Below are 18,075 nucleotides of genomic sequence, written 5' to 3' on the forward strand. Positions count from 1 at the left end.
GGGGAGAGAAGACAGACAGGCGTTAGCTGGATTTGGAGGGGATAGGATGCTGGGAAGGTCAGCCAGACCCCCGCAGAGCTCAAGGTTGGGAGGATTTCTGAAGACTCCTGGCCTGCCCTTAACATTGTGGGTCGGGAATCACGAGTACAAATGGAGACCCACATACCATACGGATAAACAAAAGCGACATCTCAGGCTAGCAAGACTTTAAACAAAATATGTTCTACTCTCCTACCTTGACGAACATATTTTCACAATAACCTGGAAAGCCAGGTTCGCACTCAGACTTCTTGGTCTCCTCCGAATTCCACGGCAGCATGTGGTCAGGGGGAAGCTGCCTGCCCTCCCTTTTCCTCCTGTCTCTGACTCTGTTCCTCACCACGAGGAGCCCCACCCATGCGTGCACCCCCAGCTCACTCCACATGCCCCCCAAACAGCCACCCCTCAGCCCTAGGGCTGGTCCCACTGGCAGTGTAGGCCACCATGGGAGGATCTGTGCTGGCCCTGGAAGCAGGCCTGGGGTCTTTGGGGCAGGGAATTCCAGGCTGGGGTCTGCCCAGGCTGCAGAGTGTGGTCGAAAGGGGGATGTAGGCTCTGGGTGGGCATGTTCCCTTGGCCCCTGAACATTCCTTGCCTCGTGGGGAACAACAAGATTGAGAGAGGGCCAGAGAGGCCTTCTAAGGAGTGGGGCCTGGGGCCGGGGCCCCTCTTACCCAGGTCTGAGGGCAGTACTGTCCCACCTCTATTTTAGCAGAAGAATCCTTACATCAAAATGTAAACCCTCTGTAAAAACCCACTCTGTCCTCAACAAAAGTCTACTGAGTGTGACCCCTGGGCTAGAGGCTGGGGGCTGCAGCCATCAGACAGGCCAACAAGCCCATCAGCCCATCCTTTCCTACTGGGATGAATCAATGACACCTGGCCTGGGACAGAGTTCCCAGCAAGTCAGTAGCAGGAGCATATCCTCAGGATGACAAGTAGGTGGAACCATTGTGCCTCAGTTTCTCTATTGTAAAATGGGCCTTCCAGCCAGAACCATCCTGGAAATGCCAGTCTCAAACTTCCGTAAGTCCCTTTCCTTTCTGGGCCTCGGTCTTTCCATCTGTACCATGGGGCAGAGGGGGAGGTCAGCAAGCTTTCTTAGCCCTGGACCCCACTAGTCATGCTTGGAGGAGTCCCAAGGCTTGGTCCGGCCTGTGTGCCTGGTGCGCTGAGGAGCTGCAAGGAGTTGGTACGGCTGGAACGGAGCAAGTGAGGCCAAGGGCACTGGGGACAGAGGATATCTCAGAGGGGCTGGGCCAGAGTGGACGGGCTCCGGCTGAAGCCAGGTACGGGAGGCAGAATGATGGCTCCCAAGATGCCCAGGCCTAATCCTCAGAACCTGTGATTATGATACTTCACATGTTAAACGGGACATTGCAGATATGGCTAAGGATCCTGAGATGGGGAGATTTCCTGGATTCTCTGCAGGGGCACAACCTAATCACATGGGTCCTTGTCAGAGGGAGGCATGAGGGTCAGAGTCAAAGAGGGAGATGTGATGACAGAAGCAGAGGTCAGAGTGACGTGGGGTCATGAGCCGAGGAATGCGGGCAGCCTTTAGAAGCTGCAAGAGGCAGGGAGTCAGATTCTCCCCTAGAGCCTCCAGAAGGAATGCAGCCCTGCGACCCACTTTAGGCTTCTGATCTCTAGAACTGTAAGGTAATAAATCTGTGTGTTTTAAGCCACTAAGTTTGTGGTAATTTGTTACAGCAGCAATAGGAAACTCATACACCAAGCATAAGTTTAGGTGTCCGAGACACCCTTCCACCCCACAGGGCAGCTCTTAAGGCAAAGCCCAGACCCCACCAAACACTGCATGAAAAACACTGGCCTAGGTGAAACCCCCATCTTATAGATGGGGAAACTGAGGCCCTCTGAGGGGAAGAACTTACCCAAGATCACATAGTGGGTTCAGTAGCTGAGGCAGGGCTGAGACCCACAGCTCTTCCTATCCCTCTGCACAGCTGCCTTGCAATTGTCACCTGGAGCTTGCTGGCCCTAAGACCCTCTGGGATCTGAGAATTGCTTCCTTGGACCTAGCCATTTTCATGACCAAATGTGCCCCAAGGCTTCCTAAGCCCTGAGACTTCTGCAGAGTCCACTGGCTGGAATTCTCCCCCTTCTCTGCCAGAGCCTCTCCCTGACCCTGGGAGCCTGAGGGACCCCAATCCTGAAGTCCAGAGCATTTTAGCAATGGTCCTTGTAGCTGAACAGCCACATCGGAAGCATCTCTGCTTCCACCAGGCAACTTGTCAGAGCATTTATCCCCAGCCTGGAGAGGGAGTCTGCCGACTCACATTTTTATCTTCATTACAACAGCCACGCGTGGTGGGGGACCATTATCTCCATTTTACAGGTGGGGAAACTGAGCCTGAGAGAAGCAGTTCTAGCCAAGGTGAAATAGGTAACTCAGACTTCAGCCACCCCGTCAGTGTCCCAGACTGTCAAGTATCCTCCACTCCAGCCCGCAGCAGCTCCCTCTGGGCAAACCTCTTCTTGAAGACAATTTCAGGCAAATGCAAAACCACCCGCATATCCCTCCTGCTCCTGGCCTTTTCTTGGCCTCCTTGCATCCCCTCAGGGCTGCAGTGTCCCTGGACTCAGAGGCCAGCCTCCTTGGCTCTCCAGCTGGAGAACTGTGTGTGCAGCAGTATGTCCTTGATGGCCACTCAAGTAAGGCCAATGATACTGAAAACTCAGGAGAGTTTGCAAACTCAGCCCTCTGGCTCGCTGGCTTGGCAGGGGCCTGACTCCCTAGAAATATCAGAGGTGGAGAGGGCTGGTCACAAGAAGCAGAAGATAGCCGCAGAGCCCTGCCCCAGAAGTGCACACAACAGTTCTCCTCCCAGACCGGGGCACCTCCTCCAGCCCTCCCAGGGAGAAGCTGGCTTCAATTTCATAGGCCAGGCACTCCCGACCCCAGGAATCCAGAGCTGCCCCAGGAGGACCATGGGAACCTGGGTCCTGAGCCTCAGACTGCCAAGTGGGGCCAAAGGAGGAAGGGAGGGAGGGGGCAGGAAAGTGCTTGGTGAACTGTGAAGTGCGGGCACAGCCTCATTCCCTGGGGGACAAACCCTGCCCTCAGTCCTGGTGGTCTTGATGATGAGGTCCCTTGCTGGGCTTGTGGGGGGAGAAGTTAGACAGGTCCCTGCCTTGGAGGTGCCTCTGGGATTAAAGGAGGGCGAGTGGGGGCTGCCAGCCTCAGGGAGACCTCTAGATACCAGCTAGAAACTGTAATGACCACAGGTGACCTCCGCTTTCCTTCCTGGGACTGGATCCTCATTGTTAAAACAGTCTCTGACTTCTGGGGCCCTGCGTGTCTATCCTTCTACCCCACCTTAAATGCCGGTGCATCCCAGGGTTCTGAGAAGGCCCATAGTATCCCCCTATCAGTAAAATGCTTCAATGTCGCTCAGTAGGGGCTCAAGCCAGACACCTTGGCACCTCCATGAATTCTTCCCTCTCCTGACCTTCCTTGTCTTTCCCCTCGTAACAGCTCCCACTGTGCCTGGAGAATGATTCAGGCTCAGTTCCTGTGGTCCAGGTGGAGCCAGTCCTATGCCAGAGCCCCAGGGGTAGACATAGGACCCAGGCCTGGCCAGTTAGAGTCCTGCATCCCTGAGTACTGACTGGCTCAGAGATGGGAACAGGATCCTTGTTAGCCAATGAGAGTCGGCCCTGGGATTATGGCTGAACTCTTGGGAAAGAAGTGCCCTCCTTCCTGTTAGGGCTGCTATCTTTGTCTGAGTGTCAGCCTTGAGTCCTCTGTCAAGATCTTGCCTGACGTCTCCGACATGAGAGTTAAGAGACTTTTTGCTGAAGTCTGAGTTCGGTGTCTGTGTCTTTCAACGAGAGCCTGATACAGACCTCATGTCCAATTGGTCACTACAGCAGTGGCTGTGGGTACCCCACCCATATCTCCTGTGGCCTCATCACTGCAGTGCCCAACAGGCTGGCTTCCAACTGTCACCATGTGCATCCCTGCCGGAGGGAGGGGGTGCTTTCTGTGGCAGCTGGAGTGTGCTCTGCTCACACGTGGCTGGCAGGAACTGCCAGGGAATTACCCACCCTACCCACCTGCCCCATATGCCATCAGGCTGCAGCTCTCAGCCACTGACTGTTGGGGAGTTTGTGTATAAATACCCCAGGTCTTCCCCACTTGGGTGGGACAACTGAGGAACGGGCTCTACAGTCCTCAGTGGGATGGAGCTCCAGTTACGCACAGAGATCACTTGCCTGATAATGTTCCTTTCACTGGCCACCTCCCTTCGCTGCCTTATCTCCCCCCTCCCACACTGTGCTGCCTGTTCCCAAATAAAGTACTTGCACTTGAATCTTTATCTTGGTCATGCTTCTGAGGAACCCCAACTATGACAGCCACAGCAATTCTGCCTCAGTTATATTTTCTGATGCCATCCCCTCTCTGTAGCCTCTGCCTATGTCACTCCCACCGCTCACCTGGAAAATCACACCAGCCTTCTCCCTGGTCTCTCTGCATCCACTCTAAGACCCTTACAATCCAGCTTGCAAACTGCAGCTGGAGTGATATTTCTAAAACGCCAAAGCAATAGTGTTCTTTCCCTTCAGTGGCTTTCCATGGCTCTTGGGACGAACGCTCGACTCTGAGCCTGGCATTCAAGGCAGTTGGGGAGCTAGTCTCTGCAGACCTCTAAACTTCAGCTCCAGCCACGTGGCCTACTGGAGCTAAAGGAACTGCGAGACCAGGAGTGTCATCCTGGGGAAGGGACAGCATGAGGCCTCACAGCAAGGTCGCTCCAGCCTGGAACCCAGGGCTCTTTACTCTTAACCCCACTGGCCCTCCTGAACTAGAGGGTGTGCGAAGGAAGGGGACCACGCTGGGGCTGTGTTGCCGGGTGAGGAGGGTGGGGCAGCATGAAGAGGTGCCTCAGTGAAGAGTGGAGGTCCAAAAGACCCAGTGTGCTCTGGTTTCTGCCAGCTTCTCCAGCCTCAGCCTCGCTTCAGGACTGAGGCACTCGCGTCTCCAGCTGCCAAGGGCACTGGCTGCTGACAGTTCACAGCCGGGTACCTGTTAAGACTTGCTCTCAGCCAAAGGGAGATGCCTCACCCAAGGTGACGCTTCTTCCCAGGGGCAGCCTGTGTCTAGTAATTGATTGATGTGCAGCCGCAAGGTCTGGCCTCCTTGTCCAATTCAGAACAAATGGGCCATCCCGGGCTTCCCTGGTGGCGCAGTGGTTGAGAGTCCGCCTGCCGATGCAGGGGACACGGGTTCGTGCCCCGGTCCGGGAAGATCCCACATGCCGCGGAGCGGCTGGGCCCGTGAGCCATGGCCGCTGAGCCTGTGCGTCCGGAGCCTGTGCTCCGCAACGGGAGAGGCCACTACAGTGAGAGGCACGCGTACCGCAAAAAAAAAAAAAAAAAAAAAAAAGCCATCCCAGCTCCAGAGCTTCCCCTGGGATTTACTGAGGGCCTTTGTTGTAACTGCATCTCCGTTCAACTCCTCCCCCTGCCCAATCCTGCGCTCCTCTCCTGTCACAGGTGTTCCCAAGAGACTTCCCATGCAAACCTCAGAGTCTGTTTCCCCGGGGAATCTGACCCTAAGACAGGGTGTAACTGGGTCCTACTTCTTTCTCTCCTTACTGCGGGACATTCGGCGATTTAATTACTCCTCTTAAGCCTCAGTTTCTTCTTCTCTAACATGGGTATGAGGATCTTTACTTTTCAAGATTACGATGAGGATGAATTGTGACGTCATACAGAAAGCCTCTAGGTGCTTGATAAATATGGTCACGCTCCGGTCCTCACCTCACTGTGCTTCTTGGGGGCAGGCCGAGGTGTCCAGTGTAGGATGCTGCACAGCTTAGCGGAAAGTGCATGCAACTGCACCGGGATTCAAACTCTGGCTCTGCTCTGTATTTGCTGTGACCTTGGACCGGTCCCGCTCTCTGGTCCCTCTCAGTTTCCACCTCTAGGCGGTAGAGGGTCTGCATGAGGGTGGTCTGGGCATCTGGCTACACCGATTCCCTCTGAGCTCTCTGGGTCAGGATTCCTGGAACTCTGGGTGCCAAGCCCTCGGTCACCCGACACCCAGCGGTGGCAGGAGCCTCACCTTGGGGAAGTCTTAAAATAGGCAGGCCTCAGCCTTGCAGGGGAAGCGGCTGGCTGCCTTGCACTGCCTTTGTCTCTGAGCTATACTTAGGCCCATCCGGGTGCCAGTAATTACCTCTCATTAATATAAGCCTCATTGCCCTCATGGAAACGTGGAGGAACCAGCTGAGCAGCTGCCTCCCCAAGAGCCCTCCCAGCTCCACAGAGCCTCTGTGTCTGCAGCCGCTACCCCCATCTGCACAGAGCGGGGCCTCCCTGCCCTACGCCAGCTCATCCTGGAGCCAGAGTTGGCCAGTGAGCATGGGAGAGCTAATCAGGGACAAGGTCAAGAACACAACCCAGCACGGCCCCTCCTAAAGCAAAACTCACTTGATTGAGCCATTTCCCTAATCTAGAACTTTCTCTGGATCCTCTTCCCTCCTCAGTCCAAACTCTTTGGTGTGGCAATCAAGACCCTTGCTGATCTAACCCCTTTTCAGACATTACCAGCCCCATTTCCCTTCTTCACAGCCCCTCCCTTTTTTTTTTTAACATCTTTATTGGGGTATAATTGCTTTAAAACGGTGTGTTAGTTTCTGCTTTATAACAAAGTGAATCAGTTATACATATATATATGTTCCCATATCTCTTCCCTCTTGCGTCTCCCTCCCTCCCACCCTCCCTATCCCACCCCTCCAGGTGGTCACAAAGCACGGAGCTGATATCCCTGTGCTATGCGACAGCCCCTCCCTTTAACCTGCCCAGATCTCTTACTATTTCCCACCTATATCTGAATTTGGTGCTACCCAAAAGGCTGGTTTCGTCTAAGGTCGCATTAACAGAGAAAGAGTCTAAATGAAGGGAGGGGACAGTCCTGTTCAATGCTGAGCCCTGCTGTTAAGAGAGAGAGAGACAGCTAGAGTGGGACATGGGAGAGCGAGTGGAGTGATGAGAGGCTGGCAATGATGTGGGTGGTACGGCCGAACATTCTGGCCAAACAGAAGTCCGTGGAGGATAGAGGCACTGCCTTAGGCCTCTGAAGGGATGATGTGTGGAAGGGAAGGACGGGCTCTGTGGGGCCTCCAGGACCTTGATGCTACCTGGGGTAGGGGTGGAAGTAGAGAGAGGCAGGCTGTGTTACACTGTGGCTTCATCTCTGGGTAACCCTCCCATTCTCCTCCCACCTCTCTTGCCACACATGCTCTATCTCTTGCTGGCTTCCCTTCCCCTGACCTCTAAATTCTAGAGGAGCTGGGTGCTCCTTGCTTCTTTCTACACACCCTCTCCTGCTGATTGCATCCAGACTCGTGGCTTTAAACACCACCTGTATCTGACAACTCCAAAATTTACATCTTCTGCCCAATCTCTGTCTCAAACACCAGACTCATATCTCTAACCGCCTCCTTGACATCTCGCCCTGGATGTCTGATGGGTCCAAAATCGAATGTCTGATCTCCCACCCACCCTGATCTGTTCCTCTGACAGTCTGGCCCAATCCATCCTCCTGCTTGCTCAGGTCAGAAACCTTGGAATCGGGACTTCCCTGGTGATCCAGTGGTTGAGACCCCGCACTTCCACTGCAGGGGGTACAGGTTCGATCCCAGGTCGGGGAACTAGGGTCCCACATGCTGTGTGGCACGGCCAAAAAAAAAAAAAGAGAAACCTTGGAATCATACTTGACTCCTCTTTCTCTCACCCCACCCCCTCATCCCATTCAACAGCAAATCCTTCAAAAACAACTCCACCTTCAAGATATCCCGCAATCCCACCACTTCTCCCCACCTCCACTGCCCTGCCCGGGGCCAGGCCCCCATTGGATCTCACCTAGACGATCTAAACTCCCATGGCCCTAGACTCAAAGCCAATCTTTTTACTTTTCTTACTTCTTGCTTTTCCGACCTTATTTCCTGCCCCTACTCCCTTGGGCCTCCCTTCTGTTCCTTGAACACAGATCATTAACTCCCATCTTGGGGCTTTTGCCCTTACTGGTGCATCTGCCTGAAATGTTCTGCCCGCCTCTGACCACGTGTCTCCTCCTTCACTTCATCCAGATCTCAGCAACACAGGCTGCCTCCGCAGAGAAGCCGGCCCTGACCACCGTCCCAGGCAGCCCCTTACCTGCCAGCCCTTTCTTCTGTATCACCCAGATTTATGCCAGTGGAACCTGGGATAGCAGGGACAGGATCTGTCTTTGTCACTGCTGTGTCACTAGCACCCAGCAGAGGGCCTGGACTCAGTAGAGACTCATCAAGCTTTTGCTAAATGAAAGAGTGGCAGAAGGTCTTGGGGATGCCCAGAAACGATGAAGAAAGTGAGGCAGCAACGGGGTGGTTAGTTTTCAGCTCACGCTAATCAAAGTGCCCCTTTCCTGAGTGCTTACTGGATACCAGGCACCTCCCATTTGTGAGCTCGTTTAAGCCTCACTGCAGCTCTTCCTGGTGGAGATGATGAGCCCACTGTGGTAGCCAGCCTCCAACATACACCCCGGTGATCCCACCTCCTGATATTCACGTCATGAACAGCGTTGACTGTGTAACTAACAGGATATTGTGGAAATGACCGAGTATAACTTGAGGTAGGTCAGAACAGACGCTGCAGCTTCTTTCTTGCTCTCTTGGATCATCGGCCCTGGGGGCGGTCAGCCGCCATGTTGTGAGGACACTCAAGCAGCCCTAAGGAGAGGTCCATGCGGGGAGGAACTGAGGCAGCCTGCTGACAGCCAGCATTCATTTACCAGCTGCATGAGTGAGCCACGTGGAAGTGGATCCTCCAGCCCCAGTTGGGACCTCAGATGGCTGCAGCCCCAGCTGACAACTTGACTGCAACCTCATGAGAGCCCCTGGGCCAGAACCACACACTGCGGCTGTTCCTGGGTTCCTGACTCTCAGAAACTGTGTGAGATAATACATGTTTGTTGTTTTAAGCCACTGCTAAGTTTTGGTGTAATTTTTTTAATGCAGAAATAGGTAACGGATACATCCATGTTAGAGAGAAGCTCAAATGGCTAAAGTCACATGCTCTAGGCCTCACAGCTGGTAGGGGTCAGAGCCTGGTGCAAATCAATCTGACTCCTGAGCCCACATTCCAGGCTGAGGTTCCAGGATCCTTCCCATCTATGACACCTCCATTATCCTGATGGATTCAAGGTCTGAATTGTCTCCAGCCTAAGTCTGTGTCCATAGCAACTGTTTGAAAAGCATGACATTCAATCAACTGGTTGTTTGGTCAACAAGAGAGCAGGCGAGGGCTCCAGCAGGCACCCCTGGATCAGGCTGCTCAGGACATGTGGCTGACACTGTCCCTACCTTGGGCCCCCTCCTCTGCTCAAAGCCGAATTCCTGGGCTGCCCATCCTGTTGGTGAACTCTGGACACGGCGCCCAGGATGCAGGTGCTGCAGCTCCTCTGAGGTAAGGGGCACAGATTTCGGGCTGAGGGGCTCTGTGGGGCTCTGTGCGGACAGGGCTGCTTCCCGGGCCTCACTGAGACCACACCCCATTTAAACTGCCTGTCCTCAGCAGGGGCTCGGGAGGTCACAGGCACACCCTCCACGCAGCACTCACCTTTGTGTGGCAGACACAGAAAAGGTGCAAGGAAACAGACCCAGACCCTCAGAACAAAGGGACTACAGGGGCAGAATCACAGAGTCATCCTTTGAGAAACCCACACAGAATAGAATCGCTTCACCCAGTTCCCTTAAACCCCTTCAAGGTCTCCCCTCACTCTCAGGCAAAACCCCATCCTCCTCTCACCCTGACTCAGCCACACTGGTCCCCTCATTCATCATTTCTCCGGCACGCCCCCCCCAGCTCTTTCCTGCCACAGGGCCTAACACATGCTGTTCCCTCTGACTGAACATTCTTCCTTTCAATTCTTCACATATCTGGCTACTTCTGTTGATTCGAATCTCTGCTCAAACATCACCTCCTCAGAGGCCTTCCCTGACCCCTGTGTCCAAGGCGGTTCCTCTGTCCCACCCTCCTCTCTCTTGACCCTCTTCTCGAGTTCCTTCAGAGCACTCACAGGGTTTCCAGTTATACTGCTTGATTCCTTGTGTACTTGATTAATATCTGTCTCTCCATTCTCTCTGGGCTCTGAGACGTGGGTGGGCGACCACGCCTGTTTCATTTTCAACTGTATCCCCAGTACCAAGGGCAGAGTCATCACATAGCCGGTGCACAGTAAGCAGTTGCTAAACGGATGAGGTGGTCGGATAGACAGAGCCTCAGAGGGAGAGCAGCTGGAGAGAGCTGGAGCTGCCCAGTGGGAGAGAAGGGAGTTGATTATTGGGCTGACCCATTCCCCTTTCTTGCTTCTTCTCCATGTCTGGGTCCCAGATGGGCTGGTTTATTTCTATTCCCTAGAACCTTCCTGAAAAATGCTCTGTCCCTAGCCTCCTTCCCTAGTTGATATCCTCAAAGCTCAGAAGAGACACCTCTTCCTCCAGGAAGTCCTCTCTGACCTTGCAGGTTGGGGGTAAGGCCTCCTCTGGGTTCCCCAGTGATGGGAGCCGCCACCCTAAGGAATCACAGGCCGTCCTGAGTGTTCCTCTGTACCAGAAGCAGGACCCTGCACAGAGCTGGCGCTCATAAATGTTCACGCATGAAGAGCGTGACATACATCGTGGTTCACTCGGATTCTAGCCATTATCCTAAATCTCAGATGGCCAGTCCCGGTTTCATTCTCATAAGTGTCACGGTTTAAAGGATGAATCATATGCTTACCCCATGCAAGAGGGAACATGGGGACACAGGCAAAGGAAGAGGTGTCTGTGGCTGAGATGGAGTAAATGAGGTCTGATCTGAGCTTCTGCTCCAAAGTTCCAAGCCAGGACCCCCTCAATCCTAGGGGAATTAATAGGTCAGCCCACCCTCACCTAGGAAAACCCTGAGTTGGGGAGAGGAGCGGGTGATGATCATGACTTTCCCCTCCCCTCCACCTCCAGGCCTCACCGGGGGCTACCACTTGGCACTCCAAGCCTCGTTGCCTTGCTCCAGCCACTCCCTGCAGTGGCCCTAGGGAGGACTGAGTACAGCCCTCCCCCTGCATGCAGTGCAATATGGAGGCTGAGAATGTGGGCTCTGGAGGCAAGCTCCTTAAGTTTGAATCTTGGTGCTGTGTGACCTTGAGCTGGTTCCTGAACCTCCCTGAGTCCAGCTTCCTAAAAGCATTGTTGGGAGAGATAAGTGAGTTAATATAGCCAGATGGCTTGGCACTACACCTGGCACAGTGAGTGTCCTACATGTATCCACTACTGCTATCCTTACCAACAGGACATACCCACAGGCAGATGGGGCTGGACACCATCCATGTTTAGCTACTTAGAAGCTCAGAGAGGGAGTGAGATTTGGCCTGGATCACACAGCGTGTTGGTGGCAGCTGTGATTCGAACCCAGGCCTCTGGACTCCTAGGCCAGTGCACTCTGGAGGTCGAGAACCAACAAGGGCTGGGTGTGTTCTGTGCCGTGGGCACTTTCTGAGTGGCCCTCTCCCTTCCTCGTGTCCCCAGAGCCCAAGTGTCTAGACCAGCTCTAGTTGTTTAATTAAACTTAAATAGAATTAAACAAAAACGAAAGCTCAGCTTCTCAGTCTCACTAGCTACATTTCCACTGCTCAATGGCCACATTTCGCTGGTGGCTACCATATGCACAGTGCAGATAGAGACCATTTCCACCAGCGCAGACAGCTGGGACAGCACTGCCTGGAACTGGATCACTGCATGTGGTTGTTGCCCATGATGCTTACATGGGACTGGAGGGGGACAGGGATGGGGTCTCGCCCTCTGCAGTGCCCATGGAAGCCTCTCTAAAGCCTACTAATCGTGGCATGTTCAGCACTGAATCTGTCATATCTTGTCCAACCTCATCATGATACACTTTGCTGACTGGGTTCAGGCAGGGGCTGGGACTCACCCAAGGTCACACGGCAGGTGGAAGCTTCCAGGCGCTCAGGTCTCCTGACTCTGTACTTGCTGTGCCCCTGCACCCTGTTGCTCAGGCGGGACAGTCAGCAGTCTGACTGAGGTGCTGGTCAACAGAAACGTGTTTTTTTTGCTGATGAACAAAAGCCGAAAAACCACTCAGGGATGGACGGCGGGGGACAGCTGTCCACAGCTGCAGAGCGGGTGCCCATCAGCACCACGGACAGCCCCCAAGGTCACACTGGGATGACTGTATAGGGCTAAGAAGGGGGCAAAGGCAGGACTTCTCCCCTTCCCATGCCATCAGAGTCTGGAGGGACCTCAATAAACCCCTTGTCTGTCATGTCAAAGCATTACTGGTGCTCGTGGGGGCCGGGACCCTCAGTCCTGGCTGACTCACTGTGGGACCTCAGGCAAGTCACCTTCCTTCCCCACCTCGGTTTTCTCATTTGGAAAATGGAGAGGATTATCCCAACTGCGCGGGGCCCTTGTGAAGGGCCAAATGGGACTAGTTGGATAGGAGAGCGTTTGTCCACCAGGAGGTGCTAAGAGAGGAAGAAAGCAGGTGTCAGATCCCATCTGACTTGAGTTTGAATGTGGCGGCACCTCTTCCCAGCAGTGGGACCTTATGCAGGTCAGCTGGCCTCTCCAAGCTTCAGTTTCTTCACCTGGGAAGCACGGATAAGATACTTCACTTGCTATCCAATGGAATATTATTCAGCCATAAAAAGAACAAAGTACTGATACGCGTTCCAGCACGGATGAACCTTGAAAACATTACACCAAATGAAAGGAGCAAGACACAAAAGCCCACATACTGTATGAAACCATTTATATGAAATACACAGAAAAGGTAAATTAATAGAGACAGAAAGTCGATTAGTGGTTGCCAGTGGTTAGGAGGAGGGGAGAGTGAGGAGTGACTGTTAAATGGGTGCAAGATGCTTCTTAGAGGTGATGAAAGGGTTTTAGAAATAGATAGTGGTGACGGCTGTACAACATGGTGGATGTACTTAATGTCACTGAATTGCACACTCTTAAATGGTTAAAATGGTAAATTTTATGTATATCCTACCACAATTCAAAACATCAAGATACTTCACTTGTAGGGTACGTGTGAGCTTCAGCAAGAGCGTGCCGCACGGCACCCAGGAAAGGTTTTTGTAGGTGCTCGTTACAGGGACCGCCGCCCCCCCCCCACCCTGACAAAACCTTTCAAAACCTTTCTGAAGCTTATTTATCAAGTGCTTCCTACATATGCATAAGCACTTTATATGAATTGTCTCATTGCATCCTCAAGTAAGCCCTAGGAAGGGCATCCCATTGTTAGTCCCACTTTACAGAGGGCACGGAAAGAAGTGACTTGTCCAAGGTCACATAGGTAGGATGTGATGGAGCTGGGATCTGAACCCAGGCAGTTTAGCTCCAGAGCCTGTGGCTCCAGTCACCTCCCTGGGCTACCTCTCAGCTTTCAGGTAACAACGTCCCGTCTGCCACCAGCTCACGGAACCCCAAGCTTGGATCAGGGGACACAACCTCTAATTGCCTGCTCACCATGGCCATCCTGGGAGAGGTCTATTAGGGAAAGGTCATCCAAGGGACACACCGCCCTGTTCTCCAGCCCCAGAGGTCTGACTGTGGGCAGGTGGGCCCCAGAGATCACCTGCCTCAGCCTGTTTCATTTTGGGCCCTGCTGAGGGACCTTCCTTCCACATTTATGGAGTCTGCTCTGTGACTCAGACGGTTCCAGCCCTTACAGAGCATGTGGCCAAGTGCAGGAGCACAAATACACACGGCAATCAGACAACAAAAAATAAATTCCAAGAAGCATCAAAGCCAAAGTGTGCGGCCCAGTGAAAAGAGGGATTCATACTCACTGGGGCACCAGAAGGCTCCCTGGAAGAGGCGGCATTTCAGCCAGATCTCTGAGGACCAGAAAGATTTCAACAGATGAAACTAGGAAAGAGCATTTCATAGAAGGGAAAAGCGTAGGCAAATCTTGGGAACAGCAAGTTGTCCGTGTGGTGGTGAGGCAGATGCCTGGGGTCAGATCATGGGGGGCCTTGGTGAACCCCAGGGACTCTAGATTTAGACTGTAGACCATCCGCCATCAACACAGAGCAGGTGTGGCACAAATACACAATGGAATATTACTCAGCCATAAAAAGGAACGAAACTGCGTTATTTGTAGTGAGGTGGCTAGACCTAGAGACTGTCATACAGAGTGAAGTAAGTCAGAAAGAGAAAAACAAATACCGTATGCTAACACATATACATGGAATCTAAAAAAAAAAAAGGCTCTGAAGACCTAGGGGCAAGACAGGAATAAAGACGCAGACCTACTAGAGAATGGACTTGAGGATACGGGGAGGGGGAAGGGTAAGCTGGGACGAAGTGAGAGAGTGGCGTGGACATGTATACACTACCAAATGTAAAATCGATAGCTAGTGGGAAGCAGCCGCATAGCACAGGGAGATCAGCTCGGTGCTCTGTGACCACCTAGAGGGGTGGGATAGGGAGGGTGGGAGGGAGGGAGACGCAAGAGGGAAGAGATATAGGGACATATGTATATGTATAACTGATTCACTTTGTTATAAAGCAGAAACTAACACACCACTGTAAAGCAATTATACTCCAATAAAGATGTTAAAAAAATAATAATAATAAAATAAAATAAAAAACAAACAAAAAAACAGATCAGGCCCCCAAAGGCCACTGCCACCAGCAATTCCACTTCCAGGAATTATCCAGCAGCCTAGCTTTAGGCACAGGAAATGAGGGTGGTGCACAGGGTTCTTCTTCGTCTTCTTTTTTTTTTTTTTCGCCACACCATGAGGCTTGCAGGATCTTAGTTCCCTGACCCGGGATCAAACCCAGGTCCTCGGCAGTGAAAGAGCAGAGCCCTAACCACTGGACCAACAGGGAATTTCCCACAGGGCCCTTCTTGAAACGTTGTTTGTACTAGCAAAAGCCTGAAGACAACTCAAATGTCCATTAGGAGACTGGATAAGCAAATTATGATCTAGCACCCTATGTAATACTACGCAGAATGAGGCAGCTCCACGTACTGACATGAAAATCTCTCTGAAATGCACCAGTAAGTGGAAACAGCAAGGGCCTGTCTTAGTTTGAGTTCTCTCAGAAGACGACCCCTAGCCAATGATTTGGGTCTATTTGGGAGATGATTCTAGGAAGCACAGAGAAGGAGTGGGAAGCAAGGAGAGGCAATAAAGGATGCGTTCCTGAGCTGTGGGCAACTGAGCTCAGGCCCACGGGGGAATTCTGCGCGGCAGGGAGAACTCACATCTCAGAGTCTTCCCTGCAAGGGCCAAGGGAGCAGGGGTGTTTACTTTCCACCTCCTCCTGCACAGGCTGAGGGCTGCCTGGGGGCATGAACTCTCAGCACATCCGCCCTCCCTGTGCAAGCTGAAAGAAATCCCTCAGCTGGAGAGGTGCAGGTGTTTCCAGGAGGAAGCAGTTGACGTGAACAAGACAGTGAGGTGCGGGAAGGGCCCCTATGGCATCTGCCACAGAAGGGTACCAATCATCTGAAAAAGGGGCAGAAGAATATTATTCATCTTTGGTTATCTGTGGAAGGGTAACCAAAACTCTAGGAATGAGGTGGATGGAAGACGGGGTAGGAGGGGGACCATTCTACTATGTTTTTTTAGAATGAAGAAAAAATAAGCCTGTTATTTTGGAATCATTTTAGATTATTCCAGGTTGCAAAGCGAGTACAGAGAGTTCCTGTATAACTTTCACCCAGTTTTCCCTAAGGTTAGCATTTTACATAACAATAGTACATTTGTCAAAACTAAGAAATCAGCGTAGGTACATTACTAGTAATGAAACTCCAGACTTCCTTATTTGTAGTTCACCAATTCCATTAATGTCCTTTCTCTGTTTCAGGATCCAATCCAGGATATCACACTGCATTTAGTCTTTAGAATTTTGATCCGGGTGAGTATATTATCTATTGCAAAAGTTTATAAAACAATAATAAACTGCAGCTCCTAGGAGTCATCTGAAAGCTTCTGAGCTGGCATGACCCGACCCGGGGTAAGCGGACAGAGTCTCAGCACTGGATGCCTGCGGGAAGGTGAGCTGGGGCTGTACAGGCAGCACACAGGGGCTGGGTTTCCCGGCACAGGGATCTGCTGGTCCCTTTTCCCCAAAAGACAACGGAAGGATGAAACCTGTAGCAGATGCCGGCAGAGCCCTGCCCATATCCCCTGGACACTCACCTCCACCCACCAAAGGCTGCCTCCTGCAAAGACTGTGACTCTGTCTGTAGGAGCAAGCTCAGCCCGGGCACAAGGCAAGCAGGAAATATCCGGGAGCTGATGCCCCCAGAAGTAGCCCTCAACCCATGATGGACGGGGAGCTAGTGGATAACCTCCCCAGGCTCCTTAGCCGTTGGGCGCTGGTAACTGTGAGTTCTGTGTTCTACTCCGTCTCCCAGGCTCCCCCGTCGTCCACAGCGGTACCTGCCTAGATAGCAATCCTTTACCGACTCCCTTTTCTTCCCTTCTCCACTCCCCAGTGAGGCTTTCCTGGGATCACCCCCAAAAGATCTCCCTGCAATCCCTGTCTCTGGATCTCCAGGAAAACACCAACTGAGATAAAACCCAAGCCCCTCGGCCTGATTCCTAGGCTGCCCGTGCCCCAATCCGTGCCTCCCGCCCGGAAGCCACACATAAAGGGTCCTTTGGGGCTCCCCGAACACGAGAGATTCAGATGTCCACGACTTTGCACCTGCTGTTTCCTCTGCCTAGAGTGTCCCCCCGCTGCCCCTGATTGCCCAGGAAACTCCTGCTCACGCCAATGGCCCAGCCCGAATGCCATCCCCTCTGGGAGTATTTCTCTGATCCTCAGGGGGCACAGGATGCTTTAGTCACCCCTCCAGCAAATCTGGACTCCTCTCTCCTACACACTGTGAGCTCCTTGAGGGCAAAGATGCTCCTGAGTCTGACCTACCTCCCAGAGCCTGGTATACAGCAGGTGCATAATAAATGATAAATTCAGGAAGAAGTGCACACCCATTTAGGACCACGTGTTAAGGGGGAACAGTGCTCACTGAGGGCCTGCTGTGCACCAGCCTCTTAAAAAAATTTTTTTAAATATATATATTTTTTATTGAAGTATAGTTGATTTACAATGTTGTCTTAGTTTCTGGTGTACAGCAGACTGATTCAGTTATGTGTGTGTGTGTGTGTGTGTGTGTGTGTGTGTGTGTGTGTGTGTGTGTGTGTGTGTGTGTGTGTGTGTGTGTGTGTGTGTGTATTCTTTTTCATATTCTTTTCCACTATAGTTTATTATAAGATATTGAATATAGTTCCATGTGCTATACTGTAGGACCTTGTTGTTATCACCAGCCTCTTTAAGACATGGTATCCTTGGGTCTCCCACCACCCTAAGGCTGAGGCATCATTAATTCTGATTGAAAGAGGAGGACACTGGGGCTCAGAGGTGAGGTGCTTGTCTGGTATGTAGCAGAGCTAGGATTCGAACTGGGGTCTACTTGACTCCTGAAGGCTTTCCACTGTCCCCCCCTCCACTCCCCCCACCCCACAACTCCAGCAAGATGGAGCACGGAGCCTGCCACCTGGTCCTGGCTGGGCCCTTAACTCACGGTGTGAGCTCAGGCTGGCCCCTGCTGGCCTCTGGGCCTCAGTTTTTCCATCTGCACAACACGGGGGTTGGCTGGAATAGGAAGTCTTCAAGGTCTCTACAGCTCACAGTCTGAGATTCTAGTGTCTGCCAGCTGGCTGCCCTGGGAGAAGGGGACTCAGCCCTGTTCCCTCCTCTTGGAGGGATGGGAAGGGAGGGTCAGGTAAAGGACTTGGTAATTACAAAGCTGTGTTCCAGGGTCAAGAACCATCTGTGGTATCCGAACATCCTGCAATGAGCCATACTCCCCCCATAGGTGCCCCGTCACCCCTTCCAGCTCTGAGACCAAGACAAACAGGGCATGTGCACCCTGCAGAGCAGAGGTGACTCATCCAACATGACTTCAGTGGTGAACCTTTCACCCCCACCTAGTCCCTCG

Source organism: Lagenorhynchus albirostris, chromosome 15 (assembly GCF_949774975.1).
Source record: "Lagenorhynchus albirostris chromosome 15, mLagAlb1.1, whole genome shotgun sequence".
Classification (NCBI taxonomy): domain Eukaryota; kingdom Metazoa; phylum Chordata; class Mammalia; order Artiodactyla; family Delphinidae; genus Lagenorhynchus; species Lagenorhynchus albirostris.